We start from the raw sequence: 19715 nt of genomic DNA, 5'->3' as shown, positions 1-19715 counted from the left end.
AGGGCAGCCTCCCAGAAGGAGGCGGACGGCGACCCAGGCACTAGCCTGGGCTCAGTGAGACGCCAGCGACCAGGACCAGGAAATTCACACTTCCACATACTTCCATGTCTAACAGCACCAGCGCTTTCTGGCTTCCCCCTGGCACAAAGAGGATAATCCCCAAGTGCCTCATCCCAATAGGCCACACAAGCAAGAGAACCCATACTGGTAAAATTTGTTCTCATAAATACGAAGGCATTCAGATCAGGATCCAGCAGCAACCTCCTGCTAGGATTTAGAAACCTGATGTATGTGTATTACTGCTCTCCCGATTCCCAGTCCTCACTCCCTCTGGCTGCTGGAGGCTGCACCTCCCGAGGGCTCTGTCCCTGAAAGGCTTAGAAATGAAAGCCACACGTTGCTTTTGAGAACAAGTACATTTCTTTGATTAGCATCTTCTGCCGTAATTCACCTCCCTAAGCTCTGAAACTTTCCATCATCCATTCATTACTGAGCATCTATCTACTCAATGCCAGGCATGTGCGAGGAGCGGCTGATAGAAGGAACAAGGGCAGACAGCTCTCTGGGACTGTGCGGTCTAGAGGCAGAAGCACACAACAAACAAAACAGTTACGTGCGACAGTGAGAGCTGTGAATGAAGGACTAGAGCTCTGACATAGAGACAAATACTGGGGCAGGGGATACTCACGCTTTAGGTAGAGTGGTCAGGGGGTGGGACCTCCCTGTGAGTCCCAACTTAAGCTGAGGCCAGAAAGATGAGATGCAACCAGCCATTGCAAGAGGTGGAGGGAGGATGGAGCAATTTGAACTGGGAAAAAGGTTTGGTTCAGAGAGAAAAACAACGTGCATGCATGGTAGAGCTAATGGAGAGCTGGCATTAGACAAAGCTGAGGGAGGGGGCAGGGGGGCCATATCATCGAAGCCATGAGAATCTGGAAGAGAAATTTGTTTTATACAAATTTGTATAAATGTATAGAAATGTGTTGTATAAAAGAAAAACACTGAGGGGTTTCAATGAGAGGAGGAAGGGACAGTATCAGGATAAATATTTGCTAAATGGATGAAGGAATGAATGAGTAGATTCACCTCCTCCCAAACCCACAGCTTCAGATGTGGTCTGTGCCTCGGGCACCCCGTCTTTTTCCCACTCCCTCTTCTCAGTATTGCTGTCTTCATCCTCACTTGGGTAGCATGAAGCCAACCCTTTTCTCTCCCGTGAAACTCACTTCTGTCCACATGCAGACCTCGTTGGGAGAGGAGAGCCATATGCCAACACAGTTACCTTTTGAAAGATATGGAGACACTCAGAACTGCTTCACGTCTGCATTCGATACAAAAGCTATCAAATTTGCAGTTTGCTTCCTCTCTGCTGCTGGTCTCCTCCCTAGCCAGAGTAGTTCTCTACTGGAAGGAAAATCCTCAGGGAACAGACGTGCATCTCCTTTCCTTCAGTTCTGTGTGCAAATATGGTACCTAGCTCTGAAAACCCAGCTGAAGTGTCAAATCTGCCTTTCCGTGGCCCCTCCCCCGTGCTTGCCGCCTCTGGCGATTTCCTCACAGCTCTCTGATCGATTGAAAGAGCAACAAACCTACTCCAAGTAGCTGTCTTTATTGGTAAATAAAATCGAGGCATGCTAGTGGTGGTCTTTATGAGTACTGGATTTCCATAAAAAGAATTGGGGAGGACCAAAAGAAAGGGACTTAAGCCCTTGTATCTTGAAAAAAAAAAAAATACCTTCCCTCTCCAGCAGGGGAAGGGTAGGAATTTATCCAGAGCATGTGTGGTTTTCATAAGATTTTTTTTGACTCAAGTTTGTTTCACAAGATTGACATGGAACTCTCAATGGATCCTAACTTTTGTGCATTTTTAAAGCATCAGAGCTCTGACTGGTCTCTCCGTTGCCCAAGACAGAGCCCCATGGCTTGTCTCGGTCCTTCCTGCAGTCCCTAGTTTGCATAAGTTAAATAGTTAATGGGCTGCTCAAGGGTTGTACGAGGTTCTGCATTTGTTTTTCTTCTCTTCATCCTTTTTTTTTAAATCTCTTCTAGGTGATTCATCAGGCATACCTCTTAAACCAGCTGTGAGAGATTAAGAAGTGTTATTTGCATTCATGGGAAGAATTCTCAGGCCGGGAACAATCTGCCTGTTGAATACATTCATGCAAATAGAACAAATGCTTCAAAGCTGAGCAAAACGAAAGCAACCGGCACAGGGGAGGAGGAAAAAAAACAAAACAAAACAAAACTACCTCTCAGCATGAACCAGGCAGAACTTTGATCATAACTTAACGAGCCTAGATCGCACACGTGTGACAAGGCTCTGGATCCAGGCTTTCTGAAGCTCCGATTAGCGTTCAGGTTGGTACCAGCAACAGTTCCCTATCTCTTTGAATTCCACCTTCTAGCCAAGGACCATCCTGCTTTCAAACATACACGTCCATCTCAAAGCAGACTGCAAGGTGTTAGGGGAGTGCCAAGGGGCAGGAAAAAACTGAACCCGAAGTTAAAAGACCAGGGTTCTGCTTTCAGCTGGACCAACAATCAACATGGTTACTATTAGTGAGATTAAAACCCAAAGCACAATTGCAACAAGACTAATACAGGCCCGCATTCATTAGGAGTTTCATATATGTCAAACAGTACACTAGCTATTTCAAAATACAGGTTTTCCAATTACCCTATGTATCTTTTTAACAAATGAGCCATCTGAGAATTTGAGAGGGTAAGCCATGTGTCCAGAGTATTTTGTATGGGATTTTGAGCAACCCATTAAAATGTCTGGACATTAGTTGGTGGTGGCGGTGGTGCTGACTTTTAATCTAAAATTGCAGGGTTGGAAAAAGTGAATTCTAAGGTTCTTTCTACCTCCACCATTATTTCACTGGACAAGTCCTCTCAACCCTAAAAGATATGTTGTCTCTCGGCAATTTGAGTTCCAGCAACCCAGATCTGCCGACCCACTGCCTTGAGCCTCTATCTATCGCCTGGACAAGAGGAAGGGAAAGGAAAGCAGAACAGTCATGATGCAATAGAAATTCCTTCAAACTACATCTTGTTATACAGCAAATGGCACAGGGTGAGAGCATTCAGCACTGGCTCTTCCCAGCAGGTTCAGTGTAACTTCAGCCAGCTGGTTCTTAACTTTCCACCTAGTTTCTAATTTCTTCACTTTCTAAAGGTGTAGGTTCAGATGATCCTCAGAGTTAGTATACACCCTAATATTTAATACCGAGGAAAACCAAAATGCCAAGTTGTAAAGTGCCGAAATAATTCACAACAGGCTCAGAGCAGGAAAAATTTTCATTCACTTTGACTTTTTCCAGGTTCCTTCCTCTTTGCTTTCCAAGGAAATCTATAAACCACATACGGACATCTTTGTTCTCAAAGCCTCACATTAAAAAATTTTTTTAGAAAGTCATATATGCAGTTTGGAAAATTTTGCTAATCAAATAGAATTATTGAATGATCTTTGAAAGCTAGTATGGTTGTGAGTTTACAAAGGCGAGGATAACGAGGAGCAACCAGCTCTCATCTGAACGTCAGGGGATTGCAGTCACACCTCATTGTACCGCGCACTTCACTTTACTGCACCCTCAGATGCGGCGTGCGTTACAGATTGGAGGTTTGTGGCAACACTGCATCGGGCAAATCTGAACTGGCACCATTTTTGCAACAGCTCTTGCCCACTGCCTGTCCCTGAGTCACATTATGGCAATTCTCCAGCACTTCCCATTTTTCATCATTATTATGTTTGTCATGGTGATCTGTGACCAGTGATGTTTGACGTCACTGCTGCCATTGTTCGGACACTATTAACCATGCCCGTAAAGACACGGACTTAATTGATCAATGTTATGTGTGTTCTGACTGCTCCACCAACCAGCCGTCCCCATCTCTCTCCCCCTCCTCCAGCCTCCCTATTCCCTGGGACATGACAATATTGAAATTAGGTCAATTAATAATGTCACGATGGCCTCTAAGTGTTCGAGTGAAAGAAAGAGTGTCATATTTCTCATTTTAAATAAAAAGTTAGAAATAGTTAAGCCTAGTGAAGTATTTTCTCTGACAACATGGTAAGAAACTAGAAATCAATAACAGGAGGAAATATGGAAAATTTATAATATGTGGAAACTAACATACTCATAAACAAGTAATGAATCCAAGAAGAAATCAAAAGAGAAACAAAAAAAATATTTAGATAAGTGAAAATGAAAACACGACATACAAAAACTTATGAAACATGACAAAAGCAGTTCTATGAGGAAAGTTTATAGCTATGCATATCTATGTGTGTATATATATAATAAAAGATCTCAAAAAACAATCTAATATTAGACTTCAAGGTACTAAGAAAGGAAGAAGAAGCTAAGTCTAAAAATAGTAATTAAAAGAAATAACAATGATTAGAACCAAATAAATGAAATAAAGTACAGAAAAACAAAAACAGATTAACACAACTATTAGTTGTTTCTTTGAAAAGATAAACAAACTTGAAAGCAGAAATTGCTTTGCACTTTTCTGGCCATCTAAAGAAACTATGATTTTGTTGCTTTGACTCTGAAATTGTATATTGCCAGATTCCCCCAGAAGTTTTTCATACATTCAAATCAAAAGAAATATACGTTTTTGGGAAATTTCTCCTGACTTTGGAAGTCAACAAGCTAAATGAAGTAAACTTAATGTCTCTGTTCTGTCTTTTTTCCTCCATTTATCTCTAATGCTACCTCTAATTGTTCCTCTAGATCAAAGACACAGGTAAGTAACTCCAGGTACATAAAAGTAAATGACTGGTCTACTGCTGACCTCATAATGGCAGTCTTTATTTAGGTAGCCTCAACAGCATCAAGTGAAAAATCACTTCTAGTTGAAATTCAATCGCCTCAGACTTTCAAGGTTTAATATGCTTTGTTTTGTATAATAAAGAAAAATGCTGCATCAATAATCATCTTTCTGAGCAGCTTTTTTAGATAAATACACACCTAACATTTCCATTCAAGTTGTACTCATAAAAAATTAAGTTGTTTGGACCTACATAATTAATAAACAGAATTGCTAGGTCTTTCTTTTGGCTTAGCAGCTCTCTGAGAAAAAAAAAAAGCTAACATTTTAAAAGCTTCAGAAACCAAGAAAGTTTGGGGTCTATGTTTTAGAGGAAATAATAGGGGAAATAACATTTGTGACCTTAGGTAGGCCAAAAATTTCTAAACAGGAACAAAAAAACACTGCACATGAAAAATTAATAAAATGAACTGCATGAAAATTAGGAACTTCTATTCACATAAGACACTGAAAGAAGGAAGAGGCTAGCACGGGTTTGAAAAAGATATTCCCAATATGTATCCCTGGGAAAGAACTCATATCTAGAACACACAAAGAACACTTACAAATAAGAAAAACAAACAAATCAATTTTTAAAGGTGCAGCAAACTTCAGTATGTAATGTCTACTTGAACAAATCAGATATTGAAATAATAAATAAGTATGCAAAAGAAGGCATCTTCATTACTCATGAGGGGAATGCAAATTAAAGCTTCAGTGAGATATCACTACACACCGAGCAGAATATCTAAAATGAAAAGGACTCTTAATGCAAAGTATAGCTACAAATGTGGAACAACAGACTCTAATTAGTTCCTGATGGGTAGATACTTGGTTTGACCCTTTTGGAAAACTGTTGGCAATATATACTCAGCTAGCATACACTGCCCGGTGACCCACAGGAATTCCTTTCCTGAATGCATACCCATAAAAAATGCATGCTATGTGCACCAGAAAACATCTATAAAAATGCTTATAGCAGCTTGATTCGTGATAGCCAAAACCAAGTCAACACAAACGTCTGCTGACAGGAGAATGAATAAATCAGTAATTGTATTCTCAAAAGATAGCGTATATAAGAACTAACTACTGTTTCACACAACACAGATGATTCACAGGATTGACGCAGCACAAAAGAAGCCAGGCATTACAGAACATATACTGTATGTTATACCGTATGATTCTGTTTACATGATGTTCAAGATCTGGGGAAACTAACTGATGATTATTGAATTCAGAACAGTAATTACCTTGGAGGGAGAGCTATTGACTGGGAAGCAACCTAACAGTTCTGTATCTTAATCCAGGTGGTGGTCACTTACTTTGCATGTACGTAAAAATCTATGAACTGCCATTTCATGCACTTGTCTGCATGTATATCATACCTCAGTGCGAAAATGATCAGAATTGAGCTTTAAATAACAAAATAAGACAATTTTAAATAAATTAAAACATTACATAATCTTACTAAACTATTAAATGCAAGGAGATTCAACCTAGCACAGTTGGGAGCAGGTGTTTACAGGTAAAAGCTCCATCTTTTTATCGCCCACAATTTGATATCCCTCAATATACAAGTCAGTAAGTACAAGATAGCATTGTAGCTAAAGTACGTGTTCTTCGGTCCTAGCTGCCCACTTATTATCTGTGCAGCCCTGATGAATTACCTAATCCCTCTTTAAAACCAAGATGAATGAATATGTCACCTACCATATGGGCTGGCTAGGAAAATAATTAAAGGGGACACTGTGTGGCTGGCAGAGGGTAAGTCCTAAATAAAAGTTCTATTTTATCATCACCAATATTTCCATTTGTCTTCCACAATTCTCTACTGAGCTTGAATATATTTTTCTAAACATTTAATGCACCTGCAACACTATCATTTGAAGTATGGACACGATTCTACTTTCTCTGATTGAGATAATTTGAAAACAATGAAACCCGCTGGAAGTCGGGAAGAAAAAAAGGAGGTCACGTTGAATGGATAAGGATGAGTGTGAGTAAAGGTATGTGGGATACAGCTTTGATAAAGGGAGGGACATGCTTAAGGACAGTAATCCTCTCCCCTGGAACAGCACACCAGTGTCTGCGTGCGGGAGGTCCTGAAGCCGTGGTGGTGGACAAAAGCAATGCAACCTCATCTATCAGAGAAGTGGGTTAAGAAATAGCTACTCCACCCTTTCAAGGTTATGCATCTCGAGAGTCTGAGTTGTTCTGTTTCTGATGCCAAGACGGTACCAGACAAGTGGAGAAGAGTCATCATCTCGTAGTTAGGAAGTCACTATGGCAATGAACATGTGACTATCTGACTAGAGAGGGAAAATGGGCTCTGAACTTAATGTCTGTATGCAAGCAAAATTAATTTGTCAAATTTCTGAAGCTGCAGAGAGAGTCTAAAAATTTTCTGGTGATTGTCGGATAATAAACGGACGCCAACCATACTGTACCCATTAAATTAAGACATGTCAAATGTTTTTGCAATCACAGTGCTCTTTTGTTGATTTTTATAAACAGAAAAAATATTTGCTTCACTTAAGGCTTTAGTCTTTCAAGGCTATTTTGTGCTCATGATATAAGTTCCTCTGCTGGGAATTCTCTTATTACATAATTATTTCAGAGCAACCCTCAAGAAAGGGGGCATAATACTTTGGCAAAACATTATCTTGAGTCAGTATCTGTAACCCTAAGATTTCTAAGTCCACTTGGGGGTCTACAGCATCTTTAATTCCTCATCATTTGTATTGAAAGAATGGACCTGATTCTCATTCTCTTTGACTACCAATCAGTAAAACTTAATGTTTTCCCCTAGGTTGAACTATTTCATAATGGCCAAAATCCTTAGCAAGTGTGTCTGTCACCCTTAGGAGACATGAACATTTTAAAGAGATGCTTTGTCCATTTTTCAAAGTAGAATTTAATGAGTAGTAATGATGAATACGATCAACTTTTAGCTAAGGGCAGGTAAGGACGGGCTGGTTAAGTTGCCTTTTCAGATTTCCCTTTCCCTGCCCCTCACCCTAGCTGCTTCATATTTGACTATATTTTAGCTGTTAGCATCATACCAGTTAGAACTGACCTCAAAGGCAAATGTAGACAACTTAGAGGGTAAGGGATCTGGAAGACATATGATACCTCCCTCATGAGCCCTAGACTAATAAAAAAAAAGAAAGAAAGAAACGTAAGAGACCAGCTCCTTGGAAAAGAAGGTGAGGAGTCTTTGACATTGCCCAGGGCGGCATGGCCGAGATGAACACGCTTGCTGTTCTGGAACCAGCAACCTGGGCTTGCAGCCCAGCTGTGATAATAGGACTCCGCTGACCTGCGCCTACATCTTGGCTGCATTGCAAGTCTTGAATCTCATTATTATGTTAAGCAGAGGTGTTGGGACTATGAAAGAAAGGCAAGTCTGGAAAAAAGAGACATGACAATATGTTCAAGCCAAACTATAAGCTCAAATGCACAAATACATGTCATCCCACCTGCGATGTGTTACTGCCAGACCTGTCACCCAGTGATCCAGGGAGGAGACGGGGGAGCAGAAGCTTTCACGAGAAACAATACCATGTGGTGTGAAACTGTGTCTGTTGCTGGAAGGCCACATTCTCGTGCAGCATTATTTCCATCCCTTCAGGTGGTGCTTCATGAACTTCAACTTCTACCCGAAAAAACACTGGTTCAGCGAGCAAATAGCATATGGATTTCTGCTCTTTTCCTGTTCAAATCAAGAAAGAAGATAAAGCTGTATTCCTTAGATCTTGAGCTATTTCATACACTGAGAACCATGCCCCACTAAAAATAAGCAAGTATTCTCCTAGGAAGGAGGACCTTGGTCTTATAAATATGCTTGGTAAACTCTCTTGCTATATCAGCGTCCCCAGAAGGCGTCCAACACTCACCAGGAACAGCAGTTGCCTCTGGGAAGTGACAAGAGGAAACCGAAGAACTGGGAAACAGCAGGCAAAGACTTACTTGGTGCACCATCTTGCACCATATGGACATCTTTCCACATGCATGTATGACCTTCTATTAGGCCAGAAACTAAAAATCATCATACCTTACATTTATAGCATGCTTTACAGTTCTAAAAATCTATTTATATCAGTTCTCCCAATTGAGACTCTGGGTTGCATGAGGTTGTACTGTTAGCTCCATCTTACCAATGGGGGCATTTACACCAAAGAGCTTTGGCGATTTTCTGCGAGGCAACACTGGAGGCCAGACTAAAATGCAAGCTCCCAAACCCTAGTTCCATCCTGCTTCCCCTACACCATTTTAATTTCAAGGGAGAGGGGAAATGGGGTGGGGGGGAGCCAAATTCTTTCCTTCACAGGAGGGTGGTCAGAATGAATAGTTTTGGAGAATATGATCGATGAACTAACAAATGCGGTACTACTGAGGCTACTTCAAAATCTAATTCAAATTATTTCAATTATGATACAATACCAAACTTCTTTCCTCATATGTAGTTCATCAAGCATAAATAACAACATACATTTTAATTATCTGGGAACAATTAGGAATAAATTTCTCTGCTATAATTTATAAGCCAAATCAAATTTCTAAAGTGAAGCTGAATCTGTAACCTTTGTAGCAAAATGTCCTTATTATTAGTTAATTTTTTAACAGTTTGAAAATGCGACCTCCAAGTGTCATTTGTTAACAGGTTCTGATATTCTTCTCAATTATTGTCATGCAAAGATAGCAACACTAAATACGACAGATACTGCAAACATAAAAGATAATAACTAATGGCATCTAAGCTCATTTTCCATAGCAAAGAGGGACAACCATGTTCCTAAGCATGAGTGAGGACCCCATGAGCATCCCAAACACATGGACCACACGAGGTCATTAGCCCTTATCAGGCCGAGTGGTAATCTGATTTCCTTCCATTTCTTACCCTGGCCCTTCAGTGTAATCCACATGGCTTATTAACACTGACCGTATGACCCCTGAGAGTAGGGCCCAGGTTCTAGTTTCAGTCCTTGTGTTGGTGTCCTTGCGACAGACTTGAGGTAGAGTCGGGTGCTAAACAGACTTACAACCCCACACCTGGCTCAAAGCAGACCTCAGGGAGAGACTGTGTGGGCATCAGGACAAATCCACCTATGCAACTGGAAAACCACTCGGGACACAAAGCCAGAACAGGAAAGGTCTCAGGTCTACCGCAGATACCTGAACTTGATTTTTTGCAATTACCTTCTACCTTTTAGCAAGCTTCTCCTCTACAGTGAGCTCAGTGTTTCCATCCTGCTGGCGGAACTTCATGCCAGGAGACTCACTGCACTTGGGAAACTCTGAGGGTAGGGCTTTCTCTTTTGTTCAGAGTAATATTCCCAGCGAGCCACATAGGACCTTATACATAGAAAAAATACAATATGTTTGTCTAGAACAAATGATCCCGGTTGAAATTAGTATTTGAAGTGAGAATAAATTTAGAGAGAAAAGTATATATTTGACGTATTTTAAATGGTTGAGGTTACAAAATGGGAATATAAAATTTTACAATTGAATGGGTCTCACAAATGCTTCTTGCATAATATCTAACTTTGTCGTTTTTACAGAGAAGCCAAATCAAAACTGGTCTCCCTCAAAATGTCTTCCCAGATATGAAAACAAATTATTCGATTTTATAGTACTGCTTTCTCCTGCAAACTCCCTGGCTAGCTACTAAATATCGTCCAGTATTGAAGACTGTAGATAAAACTGCTCTGAAATTCACTGAATATTATTTTCAAAAATCATGACTTACAAAAATATCTAGGCTTCCTTTAATTCTTCCTATCAGTAATAATTAATATCCCTGAGAAGTTTCAAAGGAAAACCCTGGTAACACACCAGCGGGGCTTTAAACAACCACAGATCACAAACATAATAAGATAATGAGATATTAAATATTTGGGCACATGTGTATCTTTTTAGCAAATACTGGAGGAGCAGATGTGAACTCAAGTGCTCTCACCGACATCCTGGCACCTAGGAGGGAAGACTCTCCCAAACGTCACCTGGCGAACCCACGGGACTCACCGCACAGAACCAACCAGTCCCTGGACTCCCTTTGGATCCTCCCAGAAAATGCTCCAAACGCAAGCACGTACAATTGCTACTCATTTTGCTCTAGTCATCGGGGGAATGACCTTACAAGGCACTAATGGGCCCTGCTTCCTGAGAATCTCTAGCAGGGCATGTAACATAAGATAAATCATAGCCGGGGATTTCTCCAAGTTTCCTGAGGAGGTGCCCATGACCTTTTCAAGTGTAAAATGATGGATTGAATGGAGAAGGCAATGGTAGGCTTTTGAAAACAAGGCTGGCGAAAATACCAGTGATGGGTCTCTGAAAGTTAGCGGGAACACCTCACGGTGTCCTCGGTCAGGAAGCGAAAGGGAAAGGTTACCTCTGTCTGAAACACAAGAACTTGTTAAGCAAGAAATGGACTTAAAACCAGGCTCACCGCGAGAAAATGTTATGAGGGTCAGTTCTTCATCACCAAGCTAAAAGTCCTCTGTGTTTCTAGAAAGGTGGGTGGCCAGGTGTCTGTGGCATCTCAGGCTGGGGCCTCGGGACTGGCTGCTGAGTGGAGACCAGGTGAGGGGCCCGGAGTCCACGTTGAAGGCGCTGTGCAAAGCCCTTTAAACCACACTCCATGGTGTGAATTTGTGGAGTCACATGCAAATGATGACTTTTAGAATCTATATTTTACCACATATAATGTGCATTTTTCTGCCCAGGTTTTTGAGGGGAAATTAGGGTGTGCATTATACATGGGTAGTACCAATTCCATATCTGTATAAATATTTTTAATTCTTTTATTTATGCTTATGTATTAAAAGTGTAACTCTAGAAAGCAGTAATGATACCTGTCTGTTCAAAAATAAATGCTAAAATTCCTTTATAATACAAAAAAAAAACAAGTATCTAAATATAAATAAATAAAAAATTGGCCCTGGCTGGCGTAGCTCAGTGGATTGAGCTCGGGCTGGGAACCAAAGTGTCCCAGGTTCGATTCCCAGCTAGGGTACATTTCTGGGTTGCAGGCCATAACCCCCAGCAACCGCACATTGATGTTTCTCTCTCTCTCTCTCTGTCTCCCTCCCTTCCCTCTCTAAAAAAAATAAATTAATTAAATCTTAAAAAAATTGAATTAAAAAATTAAAACAAAAGAGTTTTTTCCTGAAAGTTTGGGCCAAAAACATGGGTATGCATTATACACAGAAGCACCTTATACACAGCAAAATACGGTAGCTTGTTTTATGCACACATTACAAATTTCATTACATTCTGGCCCTTAAAGAGTTTTGTACTTTGAAATAAATAATACAAGTTTCTTAGTCATTACCTGACTCCAAATTCACTATCTTATTGTCCAGAGGGCAGTCTGAAAATATGAACTGACTTTATTTCTCTACAGAAAATAAACATTCGCCAAGGAACATCTGCTCTAATTTTTTATTCTTACACAGTTAATATAACTGTTGGTTGCTTATTTTTTTAACTTGCCCACAGGATCCAGTCACGGCTCTCTGCTGCATGCTGATGACCTTGGCTGTGAGCGAGAGCGGACGTTCCACACGGACCCCAGACAGACACTGCGGGCGGGGGCGGGGGCGGGGACTGTGCGGTGCCTCCGCACTGACTCTCTGCTGCGTGAGCCCAGGCATTTCTACTGAAAAGGCCAGTGTGGCTGCTCAGGTGGAATGAGAAGGCCACCCTGAGAAAAGGGTCCTTTCCTCCCGAGGAACCTAGATCCCCACAATAGAAAGCGGCCCAGGGGGTCCGCAGCTCTGACGCTCAGAACAGGGCCCCCACTCTACACTCTGAATGGACAGGAACCTTCAGATCCCTTGGGGTTTGGTCTCCTGCCGGAACACTCACCCTGGACAACCTGCTCACCCTGATTCTCCACCAGGCCACGATGACCCCAAGTCCATTTGCTCAGACTCCATTTGCACCTCTGCCTTCCCTCGCTCTGCTCTGTATCCCAGCGGGGGGAGCGGGGGCGGGGCACGTGCCAGCTGTTTTCCAGGCTCGGCTGCCTCAGAAACGTCTGGCTTCTGACTGGGTTCGGCCAAGAGATCAAAGAGCAGAAGGCAGGGAGAGCAAGGGTGTTCTCCTCCTGTCTACACCTCCTGCAGCATCATTAGCAGCGGCTGAGCATCCTCAATGGTTTCAGAACAAGATGAAAAAAACTAGAATTCTGGGTCTCCTCCTTGGTTGCCAAGGAACCTTCTCCTTTGACATGTGAATGCTCAGTGTATTTGCATTTTTCCAGTCAGCTTTCAAAGATTCAACAACAAGGATTCAACATCAGAAAAAACACAGTGGAGAAATATGACATCCCCTGTCCCTGAGAGCACACTGATGAAGGGAGTGGCCATCGTGACACCACGTCCAGCAGCAGTCCACCCCTCCGGCACACTCGCACTCTCAGAGCTCTCCACACTGCCTGGGACCTTGGCCATGACCACCCAGGGCATCTCCAGAGGGAACAAATCTCCGAGAACCAGGCGCAGGCATGTGCTCTTAACAAGCGCCCAACAATTCTTCTGAACAGGAGAATTTGAGAATGACTTCACACCTCACTGGAGTCGGGAGCAGCAACAAATAAACAAAGGTGGATTTTCTTTTTCTTTCTACTTTCTGCATGCTCCTAGGTAACAACATACTGTCTCGGAAAAAGAAAATTGAAAGGAACGTGCATCTCGGGACAAGGATGGAATAGGTACAGATCCTCTCTTCATTCACTGTCACGGGGAAGGGACCGGGAGTAAAAGGACTCTGATGTGACTGAAGCCGGCCGAAAAGAAGGACATGACTGTTGGGATAATTATAGATGTTCCAAAATTGCATCCATATGCAGAGTTATTACTTAGAAATCACTGAAGAAAAAAAATGTTTTATTTTCTAGGACGTCTTAAGAGAAATGTTAGAAGAAGCTTTTAGTTACTTTTGTTTTCAGCTTCCACAACTGTAAATTGATTGAAATAGTGTTCTACTTGTGGGATACTTTTATTTTAATGACATTCTCCTTTCAACTGTTATAATAAATGTAGCTACTTACAATCAGCATGCCTCAGACTGGATGGAACCATGGCCTATATTATGCTTCAAACAAAATTGGCCTCTGTGAGAAATGTAACTATTTTTGAACACAGTCCACTTAAATCCAAGGTGACGCTGACCAGCAGAGCACGGCATGGAAAACTCCTTTAAAAAGTATCCCCTGCTAGAGTGGTCTGGGTTTCAAAGTGGAAACCTAATTTTCATCTCAACTAGAGTCTTCATAATGTTGGAGTTATCAAAAAAAAAAAAAACTTCTGATCTGATGCTGGACATCTGATAACTGGAATTGGGTTTTCATACTGATTCTGCCACAAAAGGGCTGTGTGAGCCACCTAGTATGCCTGGGCCTCGACTTTCTCATCTTTAAGAGGAGGTCTGACAATTTAAGGGTACTTCCAGCTTGAAAGCAGAGCAGGTCATGCAACCGAGAGGTGGCGCATCAGCCAGACTCCTGCTCAAACTCAGATGCTCTCTTGCACTTCATGGGTCGTAAATGCCAATGCACACAACACGCCGTGTCACTGGCTACGAAATAATTCTAGGTTAGTTTTCATGCTGAATAAACTACTGAACTTCTAGCCCAGTGCCGTGACTACCTGATTAATAAAAAAATTCTAGGGCTCTTAAGAATTATCACTTGTTGGAGGGGTGGCTCTGATGCAGCTAGATCTAAACCGTTCTGCTTTGGAAGTTCACGGAAGAGAAAGGCACTTAGAGCCCTTGTTGGTCCTGGGCCCCAGCTGTCCAGGGGGGGCTTGGAGCTGTTGGGTTCTCAGCTGGAGCTCAGAACAGCTGTTCTGCGGGGACAGCCTCCAGGAGCCAAACCGGGGCCCTGGTGCCGTCCCTTGAGGTCAACGCTACAATTGCTCTACAGTCCTATACTCAATTCAACAATTTTCACACCAACAGAATATAGAATTTTGCCTTTAAATCCATTAGCAGTCCATGTCAATTCAGAAATACCTGTTTAGTGATACGTGTTAACAACATTTAAGCCAATAGCTCTTTTCCCAGACTTCTTTTCCGGAATGTGAAGTGGAGGGATGGGGAGGAGTTGGGGGAGAAAGTATGGAATTCAGTTTTGAGACATCACAATGACATTGAAAGGTGTTCAGGAATCTTAATGGTTTTAAATATCATTTTATTTGTGCTTGGGCTCAATCACTTTTGAAATGTTATTAAAAAAATTGATGCTTAAGTTTATTACTTAGATACTTATAAAAACAGCTGCTTTTCAATAACCAGAAGGACAAGAACAAGGATGAGATCATATCCTTGGTTCACTCAAACTTTGACTTCATTTTCCATTGAATATTTTATTAAGGGAATCCAAAAGTTGAGAAGATTCTGTTCTGCATGTAAACGAAAAGGCACCCAGCAGATGAGAAATTGAAAACCACAAAGCCTGGAAAGAAAAATGAATGCTTTGAAGCATAAATTTTTCCATTAAATTATGCCAATAAACTTAGGACCTTGAAAGTCACTATAGCCAAATATTAAAACGGGGGGGCGGGACGCCTTTTGTTGACTTGCAAACTGGGACTGGAAACTGAATAGAGTAGCAAGATTTTTTAACCCTGCTAGGATAAATAGCTCAATTTATTACCCTTCTGTTAATGCAATACTAATTAGTATGAATTAAATATCAATTTATTAATGTAGACAATACCTTCTCTAATTTTTCAATTTTAAAAAAGCCTGGGCATATTTTGAATTCTGTCTTTTCTAAGCTTTCCGGATGAGTACTTGTTTTTCCACTGGTTGAATAAGAGCACCAAAGATGAATTAAGGCTGTTACGTTAAATCAGAATGAGAGCTCCCAAGATTTAAAAGCCACAGAGTTGCTGAGCTCGAGCCTCTCTATCTCGAACTAGTTTAAATTAGTGACAGTGGGAAAGCATGTATCATGTAAGTTTGGATTGAAGTGCAAGATATGTTATTGCAGCGATATCAGTACACACCTAGTCCTCTCCTAATTCAGGTGACACGCACAGTGAAAAGATGTGAATTTATTGCAGCAATCACTGTCCCCCTCATTTCTTTCCTCCCTGCCGAATGGTCTTTGTTTTCTCTTTGTCTTCCCCTCATTGAATAAAAATGAAGTATTCATAGGATTCAATGGACACGGGATGGATTGACAATAATTAATAGTGAGGGCGTGGATTTGGTAACAATTTACAGGATTTGGAAGTTTTAAAACAACTTTTGTCAGGAATTGACAAAGTAATCATGTAGTGATCTAATTTCACTCTAAATTATAGGAGTTGAAAAGATTAAGATTTCTTCATATATCTTGATTCTATATTTATAACTTACTATTGTCCAATTTCATTTCAAGAAGGAATAAAATAGGAGAGAGTAAATAGAAAGCCAGGTGGAATCAAGAAAGGACCTTAACATTAAATTTGAGGCATAATCCCAGTACTACCTTCAGAAGATTCTTAAATCCAGGTTAGGCTGTACACAGATTAATCTATGTAGGCCCTTCTTCTGAGATTTTACCTGTAATAGAAACATTGATTCCACTGTGACCTCTGTCTCTTTTGGTTTTTAGAACCTTGGAGATCAATAATTAGGAAAACTCGCAAAACCCCACCAAGAGAACAAGCTTGCTCAAGAACCACATACTGCCCTGGCTGGCGTAGCTCAGTGGATTGAGCGCGGGCTGCAAACCAAGGTGTCACAGGTTCGATTCCCAGTCAGGGCACATGCCTGGGTTGCAGGCCATGACCCCCAGCAACCGCACATTGATATCTCTCTCTCTCTCTCTCTCTCTCTCTCTCTCTCTCTTCCTTCCCTCTCTAAAAATAAATAAATAAAATCTTAAAAAAAAAATAAAAGAACCACATACCCAAGGAACTCTCACTGATGTGGCAAAGGAAGAACCTCCTCTGTAGACAGGAGATGAGTTCATTCCAAGTTGTTAATTTCCACCCAGATGCCTAAGGCAGTCTTAACAACAACAACAAAGCCAACAAAATATTTTTGTTCCAATACTTACTAAACTCTTTCACTCCAATCATAACACTCTTCCCACCTCCTGTCATCACCTCCCTGTTCCTCTGCAACGGATGCCAATGCACAGCCCCCCCCTCCCGCCCTGCTCACACTCCTCTCTACACACACACTTGCTTCTTATTCACCCTCTGCCCAGTGTCCTATTCCTGCTCCCTGTGCTCTCTACCTAAAGCCTGCACCTGTGTGCTCCAATCTTCGGCCTCCCCCGGGCCCGTGGCCCTCAAGAAATACTCACACTGAGGTTGTTACCCAGACAGCTGAATGTTCCATAAACAAACACAGACGTTCGCTTTCTAGTAAGGATACAGTACACTGGGAGTGCACATTCATTGGAGAATAGTTTGAGAAGAAAAAGCCATGGAAATTGGTCAGCAGAAATATTCTGATTTTGGAAAATATGTCAGAAAAGGCATGGAATGGAATTTCCAAACCTGCTGGTTAAGGTTTAGGGGTTTTAGCGATGCGTGGACTAAATATTCCTTTCATAACATCAGTATCTGCAGCATCTGAAATACCAGTGATCTCACCTTGCAATCCTTCGTGATCATCACATCCAAAAGAACTTCAAACGCCGCTCGGCTCCGAACTGCATTATCTGCCCAGAAAACCCTGGCGAAGAGCCAGCTTCTGAGGCTGTGGGACACACAGAGTTACCTTTGGTCTGGCCTTGCAGGTTGGGTTTCATCAGTTGCTTTATCACACCTTATCCCATTCGAAATGGAAAAACGTAGCCATGCCAGTAGCTGCCAAGGGACACCAACTAATTCACAAGCACAGTGGCCCACTCCACTTTCTCAAATAACAATGAGAGTAAAATAAATAAAGTAATATGGTTTCCTATCGCTGGGAGCATTATTAATAGTAGTAAAACCTTTTCAGGAAGGAACAAAAAAGAACCCTAAAATGCTTATGGCAGTCTTAACAACAACAACAAAGCCAACAAAACATTTTTGTTCCAATACGCACTAAACTCTTTCACCCTAACGGTAACTGGGAGCATTAGGACCAGCCAGCAATACAATCTGGGCAAAGAGCATACAGTCCAGGCCCTTCGTAAACACTGCACTAAAGGGGAGACAATGCGAGCATTTTTTCTTTGCTCCAAATCTTCTACAACATTTTTTTTATTTTATTGTTTATGCTAGTAGCCACAATCACCCCCCCCACACACACATCTTTTATAATGAACCTTCTAAAATAGTGTTTTTTATTCCAATTTGGTTAACTGAATGAGCAAACGGTTTGTCAGAAGGGGAATTTTTGTTTTCTGCTAGTTATGATATTCCTTCAAATGACACAGTCTTGATTAAAGAGGCCAGGCAACACCATTCGTGCTGAAGGCAGACAATTTAGCTTCAGAACCTAATGGGAATGAGTTCATTCTGCAGTTTTTCCCATTCTCATTACCGTCTTTGTCATAATAGATTCACATCGCAGCATTTTCAGCTCCTATTATCGTTGTAGCCACAAGCATGAAGTATTGGCATTGTAACGCCGAACTAGTCTGACCACAGAACCCTGCGCTGTTGCTCCTGTCCGCGCCGGACGGGGAAAGCACTCACACCTGCTCTCAAAGGCCACTGGTCACCGAGCTGCCAGCAGAGGAGGGCTGGACCCCTAGCCGATCAGATCGGCAGACTGGATTTTCTAAAATCGAAGAGCGTATCATTTTGCCTCTTAGAGCACAAAGAGCTATTTGAATCCCGATCGTGTATTCTGTAACAAATGAGAACAATGGATGTCGGATCCCAGCGCACACTCATAACCGGAACACATCGTAACTTCTGGAAGAACAGCAGCCCGTGGCCCCTGGCCGGGGGGGCTGGTGCCGTCTTCCTCCTCAGAGCTGCAGGCAGCTAACACCACACTGAGTGATCGTAAGGCAACATAAAAAGACCACCCTTTTTTTTTAAACCAGACATATTGTATAATGTACAACTACTTTCTTTCCAGAAAGAAGGTTTCTTTTTATCTTAAAGTTCAAAAATGTGGAACTCCATGCTGGCTTCACTAATTATTAGCCTAGTTCCTCATCCATGAAAGAGAGATAATAGTAGCTGTTTTGCATACTTAACGGGATTTTGGCAAGAATTAAGTTGTTTTATTTAATTCTTGCCCAAATAAAAGTGCCTGCAAACGCTTTGAGAAGTACAAAGTAGTTTTACTGACATGATGTGATCAGCATTAAATCACCTTTAAATGAGGCAAATACTGACGGCTATGTAAAGCCCTATTTTTGGATACTTATAAAATTCGTAACTGGGGCCTCCTGTTTCCAGGCAGAGCGGTGGCATCACCCCAGAGTACACGGAAAGCACACACTGAGCAGAGGGGCGGGCACGCCACGGGCTTTGCGCATGCCTGCGGGTGATTCCAGCTCATTCTTAATCCTTCAGCGCGCCGGCCAGGCAGGCGCCCTTCTTCTACTCTCTGAAAGTTTTCCTTCAAGTCACCTCTTCTTCTCTGACGTGGCTGACAAATGTGCAAGCTAAGGAAGATAATGCAAATCCCGCGGCGTTGTCACTTACCACCCTCGCCCGCGCTGGCACTGAGAACATGAAAAAGGGCCTCTGACATATTGCAACTTAGCGGCAACATTCCAGCTGGGGCGAGAACAGTATTTTTAATCCTCTCTGGAAAGATCAAATTAAATCAGTGGCGAGCCCTGCCTGCTACAGCTCTGAGTCACGGACGGTTTGGATGAGAAGCCTGGAGAAGTCCGCAGCTCCGGACTCTGCAACCCACGTCTTTCTGTAGATATTTGGGGAGGCAATAAGCTGTGCAGCATCAAGATTAGCCTCAAGCCAGTGAAACGG

The sequence above is a fragment of the Phyllostomus hastatus genome, unplaced genomic scaffold (assembly GCF_019186645.2).
Source record: "Phyllostomus hastatus isolate PE091 unplaced genomic scaffold, TTU_PhHast_1.1 phas_scaffold_46, whole genome shotgun sequence".
NCBI classification, from domain to species: domain Eukaryota; kingdom Metazoa; phylum Chordata; class Mammalia; order Chiroptera; family Phyllostomidae; genus Phyllostomus; species Phyllostomus hastatus.
The sequence above is the reverse complement of the archived record's forward strand: the minus strand, read 5'-3'. Positions refer to the sequence as shown.